This window comes from Anabrus simplex, chromosome 10 (assembly GCF_040414725.1).
Source record: "Anabrus simplex isolate iqAnaSimp1 chromosome 10, ASM4041472v1, whole genome shotgun sequence".
In the NCBI taxonomy this organism is placed as follows: Eukaryota; Metazoa; Arthropoda; class Insecta; order Orthoptera; family Tettigoniidae; genus Anabrus; species Anabrus simplex.
The window spans coordinates 4,685,383-4,700,711 of record NC_090274.1 but is presented as its reverse complement, the minus strand read 5'-3'; the positions used below and the strand labels follow the sequence as shown (position 1 = coordinate 4,700,711).

The window sequence follows — 15,329 nt, the reverse complement described above, 5'->3', positions numbered from 1 at the left end:
TACATCACACCAACACAGGTTTTATGGCAGATAGGGAAGGAAGCAACTGTGGCCTTAAGATACAGCCCCAGCATTTGCCTGGTTGGAAAATGGGAAACCACAGAAAACCATCTTCAGGGCTGCCGACAGTGGGATTCGAACCCACTATCTCCTGGATGCAAGCTCACAGCTGCACGGCCCTAATCGCAAGGCTAACTCACTCTGTGAAACCAGTCGTCTTGGTGAAGCTGGGGTGGGTTGGGGCAGATATCCGCTCTTTGGGGGTGGAGAAGAGCTGAGAAGACGACGGTAGAGCCAATCTCTGTGGAAACAGCAGTGTGTGAAGATGTGGAGATCACACTTGACTGCTCTCTCTTCCCCCATTCTGACCTTTTAGCATATTTGTTTTCATGTTCCTATTTGCTCAAGTTTGGGACTTAGTCCCATGTTCTTGAGCTGTTTCAGTTGAACCTGTGGTAATGAATCATTTATCATTCCCTCAGAATTACATAATAAATATTATATATTATGTAAAAGTAGAGATGCCGACAAGAAGATTGGATTTTTATGAATTGCAATGTATTAATTATCAACTGTCATTTCTTCATTTTCTTGTTAGCCCACCTTGTGTCCATGATCATTAAGTCATCTTTTTGCTCTGACACCATGGTTTAGTTAGTTCGAATCCCATCATTGTAAAAGATTTTCACCCTTCGAATGTTAGTCGGCAGGATAGGTGTTGGTGGTGATTATTTTAAGAGAAACTACAACTGGACAACTATCCTCTATTAACTCTAGTTAGAGGGGAAAAGTGGAAGGGTTCGACACTTCAAAAATGAAGGTGTCAGCCAAATAAAGACAACGGCCTCAAAGGACGTGAAAATGAAAGACTCCCTAGGCCTCGAGTTCTCTAATAGCGTCTGGGTCAGAAAAGAACAAGAGTTGATGAAGGGAGGTCGGATATTGTAGATGAAAGTGAGGGGCCTGGCACAAGTAAGTGGAAGCAATGCTAGAACTCAGCTAAGGCCTCCATGGTTGCTAACTCACACACTCTCGAGTTAAGAGGTCCTGGAGCCCCTTTTGGTCACATTTTATGGCAGGCAGGGGATACTGTGGGTGTACACTTTCTAATCACTAGACTGTATGCCAGAGACCTGGATACAATTGCAAACCTCTCCGCAGTGTTCATATGGAGTATGGTTAGAAGTGTTAAGCCCCTTGAACAGACCCATTAGTGTTATTGGACAGGAGTAGGCCATGTGTTGTCACAAGGTTTCACCCCCTCCCTATCTCATTATCATCTCATACCCATCGCTTAAGATGGAACGACATGGGGTATATATGTACCCACGCATCCAGGTCGCCCATGGGCGACAAATATAAATACCTGCACCAGGCGGGCCAAACATGTCCTCAGACTCCCCCAGCACTAAAAGGCAAACAAGCGTAGACTAGGTGCATAATGGCCTCCCCTCCAATCTGGATGCCATCAAAATTCTCCCAGAATGCTTCTCTGATAACCTTTTCCAGTGTGATGAACTGTCTCCTTGCCTCAATCCTCTTTGTGAGTAAAAAGGTAATACTTGAAAATTATCATGAAAGCAGTTGTTGAATTTAACAACACTTTAAGGGATATTTTAGTTTTTCACAACGACATTGTACTTGAAATAGACTTTCAGTTATTAGGCCTAAGTAATGCTGAAGAGATATTGAATACAGATCAAAAATAGCCAACTGGACTCTGGTGGTAGCTGAACCCATAACCCATGCTCTACCAATTGGGCTCCTGTGGCCTAGTTCATTCTTTTCTTTTCTTTTTTGTTGGGTTAGTTTTCACCGGTAGGGTTTGCGGCGAAGGAACACATCACTGAACATACAGGACATTCTGTGGAAATAATAGACACAGGTGTAGCCTAACATCAGCATTAGATTTCATCGTGGGATGGAATTCTTAATATGAAATGTTTGTATTTTGTTGGAATCAGAAGTTCGAGGATCAGTTTCAGTCCACTTGTGTGCCATACGTTCAGCAGGAACACTTAAGCACAAAACAGTTTGTGCACTTCATTATGCTTTGCAAACACTTTAACCAACATCTTCACCACTTTCCAGAGTGTTCAAATGTCCAAAAATATGCACAACTCTTCATAGAACTCCCCGGTTAACTGAAGACATTCGACTGCACCTTCCAGACAAGAAAAATTAATTTCTTCTCCAAACTCAATACTTGTAACTTTGCTGCAACATTGGCTGCAGAGAAATCATAAGACTGCAGGAGATATTTTAGAGCTTCATCAAAAAATTACATGAAACTTCCCTCTATTTTTTTCTCCTTTCTGAATCTCTTCTTAAATTTTGTTATTGAAAAATAAAGGACAGCAGATAATGAGGCGTTATTTTCACATTGCGGTATTGGATATAGGTGGCAACCGTACCCACCATAGTCTCGTTCGCCATTCTTGTTTTGTAGTACTCATGATGTACTACATGTACTCAACACAATTTTGTAAGCTGAATTCACAGATCAGTTGTTATCATATCTGACAGATTTCCTCATTTACCTCATGTTTGAAAAGCCAATTTTTTTCTGCAATATGCCATCATTTTCTGTGTATTAATGTAGTAAACTTTTTTTCTCTCTCTTGAATACAGTGCATTATTCCTATAAAGTTTTGCAAGTATGGACATAAAATGAGATTTTATTGGTTTCTTGCAATAACAAACTGTGTAGCTTTATGCAACGGTTTGTTGGTATATAATGCCGGACATTTCACGGCAAACCAGTTGCCTCTTTACCTCAGCTGGTAGTGTTTAAGTACCTGTACCTGTTGTGTGTTTTTGTTTAGTTTGGTATGGGTAGAGGTGTAACATGTAATAGTCTTGAGGGTGAAATGCTCTCTTACCTTACTCCAAGCAACTGACGGAATTCACCCTCTGATAAGTAGACGAGAAAATAATTTATCTACAGTTGTATGTAACAATGTGTACAAGCAACATCAAGTTTGAAGGATTAGAAAAACTAAGCAATATATATAATCCTTCATTTACGAAACCAGCCCTCAACAGGTTTGCCATAAGACTAGAGATGAGCTTAACTGATATTTCAGTATATCTGTGATCAGCGTATCTGTGACACAAAAATATCTGAGACTTTTATCTGTGATTCAGTCGTAGGTATCACGAGCATATATTATTGTCCCTGTTACTCTTTGGTCGCGGACGGCCACTATGGAAATACTTCTAGTTGATATGATGACAATGTCGGGCAGTATTTTTTGGAAGATTCGGGACATTAGTGTGGGAAAAGTAACATTCACATTTATAATTTGAAATTTGAATAATGCATAAGAAAAAGGTTGTAAACATGATGCACAATAAATTAACAAGCAGAATATGATTACCTGTGTCGTGTCTCCAGAATACCAATTATTTACACTACTTAATGTAGGTTTGAAAATAAAATGACTTAAAATTAATGAACTTAATACTAAGATTCCTCCCATATACAGGGTTATTTAGCAAAGTTGTCCACCTCAAATAACTCTTGAACTGTTAAAGATAATGACATTTTGTTTTCACTTTCAGTAATGGTACCAAAGGGCTAATATGTGTTATGATAACATCTTCTTAGATCATGGTAGGGCCTACTTTATCTCAACGGTACCACACTATTTTATACAAATAGCCTTAAAACCACAAACATTACAAATTGAGCACAGTGATTATTTTGAATATCGGACAAGCTTTGAATGAAAGATCATGGGCAACAGATGGGTTGACGGGCTGGTTCGATTTAAGTCCAACAGAAAACTTTACAGCAAGACAGAACCAGTAACAATAGCAATTAGGAAGAGAAGACTACTGCTCTATGGGAACATCTTCCATACGAAGAAAATCTATAATTTTCTAAATTCCAAGGCATCCAAGTTAAGATGGTTCTAAGAGTACGGAAAAGATCTGCGTGAGAGAGTCGACGTGGAGGACAAAATCAATGACCTGGATGGTTTCAGGAGGATTGTGAAAAATCATGGCTTTATGGTTGAGTCAGAAGGTGGAGAGAGCTTTTACCAGAAGGAGCTAAATAAAGTGCTCAAAATATACTGGGCGAACCTCAAAGCCGACAAGCGAAGATCTTGTAGACACGCCATTGAGGCTCATTTCAAATGTTAAAAAAATATATATCCAGTCTTCTTGTCTTCCATTGTCAGCAATGCAGTAAACTTCGTAAAATCTTCATCATTCTTTTCTGAAAGAGAAGCTGCAATCTTGCTTCTAATTCATTGATGGCAAGCATTATGCAAGAGTTTGCCATGTGAAGAAGATCCAAGGATGTGTGCTAAGGGTTTCTGTAGCGGGTTCTGTCTTGTTTTCGACGCTGGATGGCCCGTGCGGGAGTGACATTATTTTGTAGTGCGATTGCATCTCTCCATTCAGAACTGCTGATTCCTGTTCTTGTTTCCTGTCGTCTCTTACCAAAGGGACCATCTTCATCGAGAATTACGCCTCTACAATGACACCAAGTTTTAAATTTCACTCTTTTTAAATGTCCCCATGTGTCAGTAGATTTTTTATTTACTGAGTTCCCCTTCATCCATACCTGGTTCTTTCTGACTTACATTTTTGCATTAAACCCTGTGCCGCAGTCTCCAAATATGTCAGCTGTTTGCTTCATCAGAACAACACAGTTACGTGAATGTATTATCAAAGACAACTGAAGTGCGCTATTCTGATGAGTTTATATAAAAACAAGTACATGGTAGTGCAGTAACGATACAGTAATACTATGGTGATAGACAGCTGTTGGTTGTCATTGAAGCCATGAGCTAACTGCAAATGCTGCACTGTACTACCTTAATTAAGGCCACGGCTGCTTCCTTCCCACTCTTAGCTCTTACGTATCCCATCGTCGCCATAAGACCTGTCTGTGTCCATGCGACATAAAATAAATGGAAAAGAAAGCCAACAAAGTGGTAAGTTTACTTCAGATTTGTTGCCTTTCCTTTCACTTAAATGTTCTAATAATGGTACAATTCTGATTTTAACAGATTTCTAGGAAATCATACATCATCTAAGTGGACAGTCTGGAGATACAGATATTTTTGCCCAGTGTATGAAGTTTCATTATATAATTAAAAACACAAGGTATTCTGAAAATCAATTTGATATATAATTAGACCATGAAAAAGAAGAGTTATTTTGAAAATTTCGAATACCATTTTTTCCACTGCATTTTTACTGGAAATTGTGAATTAAGGAGGTATTGTATGTTTTAAAAACTGTGTATTGTTATAATTTATATTCAGAGATATATTTAAAAGGAAGAAAATGTTAGTACCAAAACTTAGGGCAAAAGCCTGCAATCAAAATTTGATACACAGTTTTTCTAATATAACTATGGCACATACAGCATAAAAGTTTTGTAAAGTTAAAGTTAAATCGCAAGAGAAAAGAGATTCAATTTGTCAAATTGAAAATTTGAGAAAAATCCAAGATGTTATTTTCTGCACTAAGAAACAATGTTAGGTTTTGGTCCACCCAATCAGTCAATACGGATCTATACAATGAAGTTCGTAAATTGTAGTAAAATTGTTATTTTCTGTGCCGGCCTGTTGCCTTGAAGTTTCTATGGCCATATGTTTTCAGCAAAAGGAGCAAAATATCTGTTATGAATTCCAGACCGTCCCCTGAAGAAGCCAGAGTTGTTTCATTTAAATGTTCAAGATGACGGAAGGCCATATCCTCAGTACCCCTGTAAAATTATAAAAGGAATGTTTGCAAACCATCCGGAAAGTATCTGCAGCCTTAAAAAGAATTGAAAATTTTAATCTAAAGCTATGTTTCTTTTGCTGTGTTTGGTATGAACTGGAATACATCCGAATCAGTTGCTTGGAGTTAGCAAGAAACATTTCCACTTAGTTTGTTATAAAGTGTAGTAGTTCTCTAACCCTGTATATTTATAGCTCTGTTTTATGTAGACCTCACTTTATATATAGTGTATTTACATTGTTGTTTTTTCAGTAGAATGTCATATAATGGAATTGTACTCGTTTTTACGAAAACCATCACAAGACATTTGTAATTTTGTTTCATTATAAATAAAATACATGTATATTTTATTTCAGATTTAGTTTTATCTGCTTATTGTTAGAAGACACATCCTCACTGAAACAGGTTTGTTGTAAATTGAAGATTGTTGATATTTTGAGACTCTCCTCTACAGTACCTTCGGCTATTTTGAAGTAATGTATAAACAGTTTGTATGACATAGAGATTTCGTTGTTAATGTTCAGGTAAGAAAGGTACTATCTCATCAAAAGTATCCGGACACTTGCTTGAAACTCTAATCTAAATGTTGGAACGCCTGGGGGATGGGAGACCAGTGCAGTAGCAAGCCAACCTCCACACACGTATAGACTGCTGACCTCTGTAGGCCTAAATTAATTTTGTTCTAGCTCGTACAATTTGATGGTTATGGTGTACCTAAAAGCCGAAGAACTGTTACTCCTTTATATCCATGAATCAGAGCTTAAATCAGTCTCTTTTTTTTAAAGAGAGTTTGAAACAGTCGTATATATTTTTTTACTGCTTGCTAGCAGATGTACAAAGGTCGATCAAATATAAACAGGATTTTTGTTTCTGAACATCAACAGTTGGTAGGACTGGAGCCGTGCTTCTGCTATGCTTAGGCGGGACTGTTACGAGTGGGGAGAGCGTGCTGTTAGATATTTCACTCACGATATCGGAGCAACAGGTGCACCCCTCCCTGTGAAGGAGTTACAGCGGCAGAAATTTAACAGAGATTAGCTGCACAGTTCGGTGTTCACACATTGTCAAGGACGTGTGTGTTTGCCTGGCGGCATAAAAAGTTCAAGGAAGGATGAGAACGTGTGGTAAATCAGCAACACGATCGCCGTCCTCGGACCAGCGTTACAAACAAAAACTTTCGTGCCGTTAAAAACATTATTGACGACGAGAGAGTATCAGAAATTGCAGAACAAGTAGGAATCAGTTATGGGAGCTGTCAAGCAATCATCACAAACAACCTACAGTTCCGTAAAGTGTGTTCTAGATGGGTCCCTCGCCTTTTGACCGAAAATCTGAAGTTGAGAGGTTTGGAGGTCTGTCAGAGGCTTGATCATCCTCCGTATAGCCCGGACTTGTCGCCCTGCAATTTCCATTTGTTTGGACCGCTTAAAGAAGCTCTAGGAGGGCAACGATTTGAAGATGACGACAGTGTGGAAGACTTCGTGTGCAACTGGCTGTGACATGACCCTTTGAGGGCATCAAAAAGCTGCCCATACGCTGGGACAAATGCATTTCTAAGGCAGGAAACTATGTGGAAAAATAAATTGTAATTGCCTTGTGTTTTTCAATAAATGAATTTAAATAAACAATAAAATCCTGTTTATATTTGATCCCTCCTCATAGTTTCTTTATGTGCAAGGGCAGATCAAGTATAAACGTGAATTTTTAAAAAAATATTGCATCAACCAAAAAAATACACATATAGAGATAACTTTTCTACATAGTGTCCTGCCTTCGATACATATTTTCTCCATCCTGATAGAAAGAATAGGGACGTGGGGAACCAGTTGTGCACGACACTTGCCCTCCTAGGTCGTTTGAGTGGTCCAGACAAATGATAGTCATAGGGCATAGGTCTATATATCTGGACTGTACGGAGGGTGTTCCAGAGGTGTCCAGTGAATTTCCTCCCGTTTTTCCCACATTAAATCGGCAGTATACAGCCTTCCTTTGTCATGGAGGAGAATAACGTTTCAGATTGGTTGCCGGTGTCTCTTGTTGCGATACGCAGCTTTTGCTAAATCCAAAAGGCGACGGTAATAGGTTGCGTTAATTGTCCTTTGTTCATGAAGGAAATCCACCAACAAATCACCCGTGTTCCAGAAAACTGTTTGCAAGCACCTTTCAGCAGATGGGTGGGTTTTGGCCTTGATTGGACCTGCTTCGTCTCCGTCGCCACTTTGACTCTGGAGTGTAATGATGTACCCAAGTTTCATCACGTTACAATACGATGCAAGAAAACCTGCCTTTCTCCTCGTAGTGACAGAAGAGTCTCTAAAAATCAGCTTCATGGTGCGTATCGTACTTTAACAGATTCACAACTAAGTATTTTTTATTTTTCCACCTTGTTGATTCATCATTGCTTAAGGCAACTTATTGGTTAAAAGTGGTACATGTTTCATCTTCAGCCACATGACACTGTTTAGATGAAAAATTCATATATTGACAAAGTATCAGTGCTTGAGAGGAAGTGTCCTTAAAATTAACATAAAAATTAACATGTTAATTTTTTATGTATTGAATAAGGTGGACCCAAATTATAATAAAAGTTGTAAGGTGAAAAGTTGTGAACAAGAGTCTCTGACAAACTTACTGACGTAAATTTTTTTGTTCCTGGTTGAGGAGACGAGGCAGACAATTTTCTGAAATGGAGTTCATCTCGGATGATGGTTTGAACACTTCCGTAACTTATTCCTACGGCTAAAACAATTTGCAAAATTTTTATTTACCGATCTTCACCAGTAATGTCACGAATAGCAACAACGTTGTCTGCAGTGATGCTTGTCTGTGGTCTCCTTTCATGAGGTTCATTTTCCACAGCTCCTCCTGCCACAAAGTGTTCAGCCCATTCATACACTCAAGTCTGCAAAAGTCTTTCTTCCCCAAACTGTACGCGGAGCCGTCTTAAAATTTCGGAATTTTTGGTGCCTTCTTTTGCGAGAAATTTGGTAATGATGCGTTGCACAAGAGACGTGTGCATCTCTTGCTCACACATGGCATACTGAAGTAGCCCAGCTCTCCACTGTTGTTCGCGCACGCAAACCCCTTCTCTAGACACCCCCACCAACATCCTGGCAAAGCCCCGCCTCAGAATTATTATTAACAGCAGCGGTATATTCGAATTCCTGATCCGCCTTCGTAAATGTATGGCATAAATCATAATATGCATATTGACATGATCACGTGGTATTTGTTTGTGTTTTTTTGAATTTCACTTAGTCCCTGCTATCGCCACTAGAGTGTGGATAGCTTTTAAGATCCAACATTGCACAGAACAGAAGTGCTGTAGGGCACAGTTTGAATTAAAGTGAAGTAATTGAAGTTTTGAATAAATCAGATAATAATTGCATCACTCCAGACTGAACTACTAAGATGTGATGATGTTTATCTTCACTACGCGAAGTGAGATCTAACACGTAGCGGAAGGAAGGTTGTGCATGATGTGCACGAGACCAAGAGACAGATGATGAAAACACCTCAAATTACATGGCCTCTCTCTCATGAACGAATCATCCCAATAACCTGGGATTTGAGCTGAATTAATCTTGATGCTACGGTCTCCTATTTTTCTGCCCAAAGTTTCCGAGACAACAGTAACATTAGTTGTCATTGCATCCTGAAACAACCCTTGCAAAAACAAGACCACCACTGCCATTCCCTCTAAAATACAAACGCTTTCTTCTCCATTCATGTAAGGAATAAAGTAACATTGTTGTTTTAAGTGTCTGCTATGTAAACATTTGAAAATACATGCGAGATATTTTACTAACAGTGAATTTCTAAAGAGATTGCTGCATTTTCATAGCACCTGCACCACCTCCATTTGCTGACTAATGTGACACCTAAATGCTCTGCATCTCTGAGGGGTTAATGACGTGGGTCTTTGGGGTCTGGAGCAAAGTTCTAGTTCATCCCATGGATGTTCGGTAGGATTGAGGTCAGGGCTCTGAGCTTGCCACAACATTTTTATCTGCAAGCCACTCACAAACAACTCTACTTTATCTTTCTGAAACAGTCATCAACTCCGAACTGGTCTTCTGCCATGGATAACACACAACATGTCTGTATATTCTTTGCCCCTTTAAACGTTTTTTGTGTTATTATGAGAGGGCCAAGTCCCTTCCTTACAAAACTGCTCCACACAGTCGCCCTATCTCCGTCAGATTTCATTATAGTCACTGTTGAGGCTGGCGTGTATTGTTCGTATGGCATTCACCACATCCACCTGATTGCCATGTGATATAGCATTATTCTTCTCTCCAAATCATGCATCTCCAGTTGTCCACAGAGCATTGGTTGCTCTCTTTACGCTTCACGTTCACCAGTGATGTGAGCGGGTGCTTGAGTCTTGAACCACTCATCGTATTTCCTCTTGCAGAGTTGTGGCGCCGCTGCACAATTAGTGGCATTGCGAAATTCACGGGTGATGGTCACACATGATATCGTGCCTTCTTCAGTTAGATAGAGTTGGCTGCAGTATCTAGGCAGATGGGTGTCGTCAGATAATGTAAATATGTAGGAAACAGACGCAGAGGAGTGACTTACAACGTAAGCACACAAAAGAAACATGTGCGACTGCAGGACAGAATAGGAATGATGGTCACCTTGTTGAGAAGTAGGTGCTATACAAGATAAGGGGAAGGGAAAATAGGAGAGGCCAGTGCTTCCCTGGGTGTGAGCAATAGTTGGATGACAAAGGATAAGAGGATGGGAAGATGGCGCTAAGTGTTTAAGTATTTTAACCATGTAACGAATATTCAATATGACTTGATGACTGTCAGTGGTAATAGAAAGATCTACGTTACAGGTTCTGCTGGTACTGCAGTGACCGCACCTTGTTCCATATTGACTCACAATTTTAAGACCAAAAATAAAATTCTAAGAAAGAAACTTCCTTAAAATATACAGACTTACTCAATAATCTTGTCAACTATTCAGTTACATTTTAAAAAAGAAAAATATTTAATCTGACCCTGGACATTCCAGGTTTGCCAAATGACACAGAATAATACACAGTGAAAATTTTGATGAAAGATTATTAATTTTTTACAAATACATCAGACTAATCTTAAAAATAATAAGGGTTACAATTGACCGCATTAAATGCTATTAACTCCATATAGTTATTTGATATTAGTGCATGTTTCAATCTATAAGGGATCATCATCAGCTAACATTAAAAATAATAAAGAATACAAGTTAAAATAATCTGGATACAAAGGTATTTTTAAATACATATATAACTCACAAACACATCAAAACCATCTTGTAAAAATATCTTGCTGCTTTATGTGTAAAATGATCTAGTTCTGATTCATGATAGTGCTATATGATTATGTAGTCGATACAATGAGGAAATCCAGAAGTAGAGGCTAGACTGTTCTCCTTTAGTACGGTGAGCATAACAGTCATTACAGATTCTTGCTTGATAGGTTGTCAGTATGGAACATTAGTGTACAAAGCTGTGTTTGATTTACCCAAATAGTGAGAACAATCGATTCTCTGCCAGCCTCGGAACAAGTTCACTCGTGTTATCACCAAGACCCCATAACCACAAAACAAATAAAAGCTGATTAAATGCTATTTCTTAAAATTGTGGTCGTGAAAACGTAGTACAGTATAAGTTAAGGCGGTGTTGTTTAGTTTTTAACCAGTTGCTTTCTGAGGAAAGCAATGACAAATTACCTCGCTCCTCATTTTGGAGCCACCATCGGTTGTTGCGGTTTCCCATAACTGCATAACATTTGGTGGTGCTATTTGAGAGTCCAACCAGCCTCTGGGCTGATGACCTAACAGACTGACTTACAGTAATGCACACTATAATATACTGTACTACTTACGGTAAGAAGAGAGAGAGAGAGAGTGTGTGTGTGTTTTCACGCGTGCGTGCGTGCGTGCATTTTGTATTTGATGGTTTTGTTTGAACGCCTCGTTATTGTCATTCATATTAAACTCTTCCTTGAAAATGAGAAATTTTTGCAAAGTTGTCACTACACTGAGAGCTTTATTATGTGACAGCACAACAAATTATTCTTAGTGTTAGTTTACATTGTTGTCAATCATGTGGTGGCTTAGGATATCGGCTACAGTTTTTTCTTTACTCACTGAGGCACACGACATTACTGTCTACCTCGGCAAAGTCCTCTGTTTCGCATATTCATACAGATGGACCAAGTTCTTGTACTAATTGCACCAAAATGTCTTCCTTCTCTCCACTTCACCAAAAATCTGTCAAATAGAAAACTCTAATTGTATCTTAACCTTTTGAACTCCATTATTCTTAATGTATGTTTACTGCTCCACTCCTAATTTATTTCTGTACTATAAACAGCTGTAGGAAGTGAACACTGAAAAACAGTCTAACATAAATAGAATTATGTTACGTGAAATATATTTACAGTTGCAGTATTGAAGGATTGTTCCTACATGATGTTGCATATCCACAAATTGTTTAGTTGAATAAGAATGCAGGTAAATCAGGATTGCCAGCTGTCCACTCGCGCCATGGGTTTGACGGAGCATCACCCGCTCCAATTTCATTTTCATTATCACTCTGTTCACTAAGTCAGTTGTTGCTTCATCAACGTCACTATCAGTGTTCATTAACTGTGCCGTGAGCGAAGATGAAGCAGAAGCCAATCTTTAACATCAGTAAACTTTGATAAACATTTTAGAATAACAGAGGTTACAAAGTCATAACGATTGTCTCGGAGACAGTTAGATAGCTCTGCAATACGTGCCGTCATACAAATGCTGCAAGTACAAGCTGTTGCCATGTTGAGTGGGACTCTAAATTGGATTGCAAGTCGAACATTTTAATGTTGAGTCCCACTCGACATAGGAGTGCAAAACATTGATGACATGCTCCTTAATCATAATCCGTATACAAAGTATCTTGGAGTGACACTTGGTCGCACACTGTCGTACAAAAAAACCATTGAAAATCCAGGATCTAAGCTGAGAACACAATAATATTCTGCTTTAACTGTATTGCACTTTGAGGTGGCCTACCAGACAAGCTGAGACGTTCTGTTATTGATCTTGTCTACTCAGAGTTAAGTACTGCTCTCTGATATGGCTTAACAGTTGTGACATCCAGCTCAATACCACCATGCAGTCCTTTAGGGCACCATCAAACCTACAGGCTGCCCCAGCAACTGTACACTGCTCAAATGGTCTTATACGACATTTTGATAAGATACTGTCAAACCCAGCTCTTCCCATCATCGGAGATCATTGGAGACATAAGCTGAAATCGTACCATTGACTCATGAAAACAGCCAAGATGCTGATAGAAACACACCACAACTATTTGACCAGGTCTCCTGTAGGCACTTTTGAGTTTTGAATGGTTGAAGTGAGTCTATTTCTCTGAAAGTTCAGAGTAACAAGAGTTGGTTTAACTCCTAGATTAATAAATCTGTCTTGCGAAGATGAAGTGCCATGTTGTTGCTCATGTTCGTATTGTGCAGGCTCTGATACACTGAACTCAGTTGCTAGGGACAACTTATTCCACAAGCGGTATCTTTGCAACAGCCAACATTGTAATGTATTACTGTTGTATAACAAATGCATGAGTGTGCTCCTTTTGAAAATCCTGCATCTGTAAGAACTCTGCACAAAGAATTCCCTTTATTTCTTTGCTTCTCAAACTTGGCCAAAATGTGAAAGATACAAAACATCAGTTCAGTCTTCTGTGCTGCTGTGTGAAACGTGATTATTTTATTTTATTAGCTTCCTGAAAGTGTTCAAGGCTGCCACAAGGACAAAGGATAACAAAGACAATAATAATATGGTTACAAAATTGCTGATAAAAGATAGAATAGAATAGTTGAGATTAAGAACAATACATTTTTCTTACATAGCATGTAAGTAATTTGTCGTTTCATTGGTGGTGGTATTTGGGATGCAGGTCTTTACGAACATTCCACGAGCACTCCCCCATCAATCCAATCGCCTCAGTATGTTCAGTGTTGTATTTATTTTTATATGCCGGGCTGAGTGGCTCGGCGTCTCCGAAGACCTTAAAAAGTAGTTAGTGGGACGTAAAACAAATAACATTATTATTATTCTGAGTGGCTCAGACTCTTGAGGTGCTGGCCTTCTGACCCCAGCTTGGCAGGTTCGATCCTGACTCAGTCCGGTGGTATTTTAAGGTGCTCAAATACGTCAGCCTCGTGTCTGTAGATTTACTGGCACGTAAAAAACTTCTGGAGGACTAAATTCCGGCACCTCAGCATCTCCAAAATCCATTAAAAAAGAGTACTTAGTGAGACGTAAAGCAAATAACATTATTATTATTTATTTTTATAGTAGAGCACTTTAGGTATAACTGCCTTCTCATTGTCGACCTTCTGTGGCTGGTCCAAACTGAGTCAGCTTTAAAGACTGTGATATGGATTTGCTTTCTGCTCCCTTGTATAGCGGTTCGGTTAGCACGTAGGTGGGCAATGAGGGAGCACCGCTCCTTGAGGTAGCGGTATGAGCACACGAAGAACCGAGAGATTGTGCTGTAAAGACTACATGGCAATATGCGGAGTCAAGGTGCAAAGCAAAGCCACAGCAATACAGTTGTACAGTTCATTGTCTTTGATTGTTTGTGCTGTATTCCTAAACAAGCTTTTATGTTGGCCTGCAGTATTTCTAAGAGTACAGGTAGTAGTCTGAGAAATATTTAAGTAACACACGGAGAAATAATTGAAGGTATGTACTTAGCATAGAGTGTTTTTGTTCCTCGCTACAATCTAATGCACTGAATAGAAAGAGACATTAGGCACAATAAAACTGTTAAAAGTTTAAATATGTTTAGATATGCACCCCTTCTCTCGTTGTAACTGAGAGCCATACAAGCAGCTGCTAGGCTAGGCTTTGCTTTGCTCCTTTACTTGCCTGAGCTGGAGCCGAATTGTGCTCGTCTTTGGGCTAGCACGTGACGGGCATTGCGAAGAGTTCCACCATGCTGGCAAAAGCCAAGGACATGCAGAACGGTCCAGGCTTCTACCTGGCACAGCTCAGACTGCAGCAACGTTGCACGTCATTTTGAGAGCGTCCTTCCATTCGGAGCAAGAGAATCTATTGTGGTGCCGGATCCAATCATTAGCAGAAGTGTATTCCTTTTTAAAGAACACTTTTTACCATTATGAGGTTATTTACACCACACTTGGTATTCCATGTCAGGAAATTCAGTCCAAATTTACGAGCATCTATACAATTGTCCTTGGTATTTAATTTTTTTTTTTTGTTTCTCCAATCTTACAAATTTCAATTGAAGCAGTTACTTCCCTTATCCAAATTGCAGTAGTCAGTGATTATTTTAGAGTCCTCAATCCATCGAGTTGGTGAAGAACAGCTTCCCATTTGGCTCTGAACAAACCAAGTCCTTTGTACACCATTGAGTTAAACGTATCTATGGGCAGCTGTAAAATTCCTTTCAGCACTCCTTTGATCATCTTGTCTGCGTTGATGAGGAATGTTCGAGGTATTTTTGACTGATGTGTTGTTTTAAATACAGGAATTAAAGAGACAAATTGATGAGTTGATTGTGC

The 15,329-nt window shown here is 39.2% G+C and overlaps 1 protein-coding gene across 1 annotated transcript in view; it reads left to right on the top strand.

Moving 5' to 3' along the window:
- The window catches only part of LOC136882330 (uncharacterized), a 213,823-nt gene that overhangs the window by 175,974 nt on the left and 22,520 nt on the right, over nucleotides 1–15,329 (top strand). The window lies entirely within an intron of this gene.